This window comes from Erithacus rubecula, assembly GCF_903797595.1.
Source record: "Erithacus rubecula genome assembly, contig: scaffold_194_arrow_ctg1, whole genome shotgun sequence".
Taxonomy (NCBI): domain Eukaryota; kingdom Metazoa; phylum Chordata; class Aves; order Passeriformes; family Muscicapidae; genus Erithacus; species Erithacus rubecula.
Window position 1 is genome coordinate 178,111 of NW_027636119.1, and position 3,566 is coordinate 181,676.

Sequence of the window (3,566 nt, forward strand, 5' to 3'; positions counted from 1 at the left end):
GGGACACCCGGGGCTGGAACTGCTGCTCCGCCCGGCCCGGCCCCAGCTCGGACCAGCACAGCAACAGGGGACAGAGGGGCACAGGGGACAAACAAGAGATGGAAAAGGAATCAGAGAGGGGAAACACCTTAAAAATGCACCCTAGCTCTACACAGCTCAATCTGTGTAACTAAATTCCGTTTACCTTTAACTAAATAAATATAAATATAAATATAAATATAAATATAAATATAAATATAAATATAAATATATACTTAATATATGTATTACTAGCAGTAAGAAATAATAACATATATATATATTAATATTACCCTATAAATATATAAATGCAAATCTGAAAATCTATAAAAGTAACTACATGGATATAAAAGTATAACTATAGAAGTCTATAAATGTATCTATAAACAGAGGGGTTCCACCTGCCCGATGGTCACAGGCTCTCCCCCGGTTTCTCCCTGGCACGCAGGGCAGCCCTCCTGGCAAGGTAGATCATATGGATATCTGAGAAGCAAAGGGAACACCCAGTCAATATTGGCCTCCGTCCATCTTTCCCCTTGGAAGTAACTGTTTTTCTGTCAAAGACTGTAAGAGATGGCCTGGAAGGCAGACTCTCAATTGGGAATTTCAAGACTGCTCTTTAAAGAGCTTGAATCCTTCCAAGTTTTCAAAACATTTGATCTTTTGAAGTTTCCCAATGAACTCACAGCACTCGCAGTGCAAAGGCTCCCATGAGAGCTTGAAACACACAGTCCCAGCTCCCACAAAGAAGCTCAGCCTTGTTCTTTCTCTGTGCTGACAGAGAGACCTCATTCCTCACTGAAATGGCTGAAACTGAAGGGTGCTGTGAGCTGAGTTACGAATCCAAATTGGGATACCCAGCTTGGTGACACAAATTCCACAAGGTCAGGTTTATTCCTGGCTCTCTTGCCACACCAGAGGACTCAGTGTCAGAGACTCTGGAGAAGTGAGGAGGGCAGGGCTTGGGGAGGTTTTCTCAGTGCAGGATTTGAACTAAAGGCATGGGATACACCACCCCTGAAACCAAGAACTCTTCTGATCTCCCTGCCTTTCAGAGGCAGGCTCAGAGCAGCCCTCTCACATCTCTCTAAACCAATGGGGGCTCTCTCCTTACCAAGCTCCTCAGGTTCCTGGGAACTGTTCCCAGAGCTCTCAGTGCCAGGCAAACCTCCCTCTGCTGCAATGTTGTTCACAGCCTCCCCTCCTGAAGGCTCAGAGGCAACATTAATATTCCCCTTGAAAGAGAAACAGAAAGAAATAAACTCTTCCCGCCACGTACACAATACATGTGGTCCAACAACTCCATGCCTCACATACCTAATCTCTTGTTCCTAACAAGAAATCTGGGCCACAAACACCTCCAAAAGTCAAACAGATGTGACTTCTCCAAAGACAGTCCAAAAGCTGTCAAAGCTGACAATGCTGAATGTGGGGGTGACACTGAACACATGGATGCTTGCTAAGGAAGGAGTCCTGCCAGTTCCTGGATCAGGGAGGTGCTCCTCCCTCCACAGCCCTGTGCAGAACAGTCTCATCCAGGCTGCAGCTTTGCAGAGACTGTATGGGAACACACATCTCTTCCCATACAGATGCCCAACAGCAAGGTGATTGAGCTCTGGAACATTGAGAACAAGACTGGGCAGTTTGCCCAGCTAAGGATTTCCCAGATAGAAACTGGACTGCAGGCACCACGTTACTGAGAGGACAAGAAAACTGCAGCTCCAGCCCATCCCCAAACATGGCTCTGGGAGCACCTACACACACGGCAGGGCTCACACAGCAGCAGCAGCTGCAGCCCAGCCCTGGCTTTGCCTTGGCCTTCCAACACAAAAGAGGCAGAGCCCACATCTGCTGCTGCAACAGAGGCACCTCTCACATGCCCCTCCCTGCATGGGACACTTTGCCTTCAGTGCCATTCTCCAAACACTCTTTTCTTCTTTCCCATCAAACAAAGACTGATAGAACACACAAAGCTTTCACTTCCTCATCACAAATGGCCCCACAGGAGGAATTCTTCCCAGGAAAAGGAGCATCAAACTTGGCCAGCACAGGCTCACACCTCTCATCCTCACTCAGGGGAGTGATTTTCTCATTCCTCTTCTCTTAGAAACCTTACTTTACCAAGAAAATCCTTCCCTGTCCATTCACAACTGAATTCAAGAAGTCTTTGCTTCTCAGCCAAGTAACAACTTTCAAAAGCTCCCAGTCAGCCCCTTTCATCCCTGTTCAGCAGAGTTACCTGAGCAGAGGGAGACCTTTCAGGCAGGGAGGACGAAAGCATCTCCTCCAGTGTCTCAAGCACCATGTCCAGATCCAGCGGGGGCAATTCCTCTTCCCCAGGAGTATCCCAGAGCCACCTGGGGGCTCTCCATGGTGCATAACCAGCATAGCCAGCTGCAGCACTGGGGGCTGAAGTGCCTGGAGTGGCTGCAAGAGTTCAAACACATTGGTCAGGCTCCAGAATGTGGCTTTGGGACACGGAGCTCTATGCTGCCTTGGATCAAACACCACAGGAAGCACACAGCAACCTCAATTCCAGAAATGTACTCAAACTTCACAGGGAAATGGGAGAGTGAGTTCTCCCTCTTAAAAATCTTTCTTCTAAATTATGCGTATGTATATTAAAGGATGGATTCTAAAATTGATCTACATATACAGAGAAGCACTTTATAATCACTGCCTTTTCTATCTCCCCATCAGCTTTTGGAGTCGGTGGCTTTGCAGTTTCTCATAATAACAGACCACAGAAAGCAGATTCACCCAGGAAGAGCCCATATCTGCAGACACACATCCTAAACTTAAACTTTGAGTTTTTTCTAAAAAGTATCCTTGTGGGTGAGGCTGAATTCTATAGCTGCAGCTGCTCGGGGGATGCACAGAGCTTGTTGAATTTTAACAAACATTATTTGAAGGAGAGACAACCTGCAAACTCTCAATACCCTATCAGGGTCCCAGTTTGACTTAATTTCAAAAAAGAGTTTACCTGACACTGACCAGTCATGGACAGAGGTTATTTGCCTTGCCCTTGCACCCCTACAGAGAGGCTGTCTGGAAAATGCAAAGAACCCACTCCAAAACGGCAGCAAGGAATGGAAAAGCAGAAAGAAATTCATTTTGTTGTCATGGTTGTGTTTCCTAGCACACTTGACATTTCTACCTGACTTGCACTTGAGATCAACTCATGACAGAGCACAGCAGGAAAATATTTCGGTCAATTTTCATGATTGTTCTGAAAAGCAAGGATAGAAACTCTTCCCCTACCTGATGGCCAGTAGGATGGCAAGTGCTGCTCAGGAAATGTGCAGCTGCTGCTCTCTGGAACTGCCACCAGAGTGCTTTGGTGGTTCACGGGACCTCGTGGAATGACAGGCTCAGGCTGGAATTGAAATGTGTCTGTGCCTGGCTCCACTGATGAAGCCCCCAGAGGTCCCGAGGTGACAAACGTTTCCTCAGGAGGTTCTGGGGAAGCCTCACAATCTTGAGCAGCTGCACTCATCCTGGAAGAGCCTGGAGGCACCTCTGAATCCCCAGGTGAGGCAGCACTGTTG

At 47.3% G+C, this 3,566-nt stretch overlaps 1 long non-coding RNA gene across 1 annotated transcript; it reads right to left on the reverse strand.

Moving 5' to 3' along the window:
- Nucleotides 1-415: 415 nt before the first annotated feature.
- LOC306815711 lies at nucleotides 416-2,293 on the reverse strand. Its single transcript, XR_013777446.1, has 3 exons — nucleotides 2,258-2,293; nucleotides 1,133-1,253; nucleotides 416-501 (listed from the first exon to the last, which is right to left on the reverse strand). It is a non-coding gene; the product is annotated as an uncharacterized lncRNA (long non-coding RNA).
- Nucleotides 2,294-3,566: the final 1,273 nt, after the last annotated feature.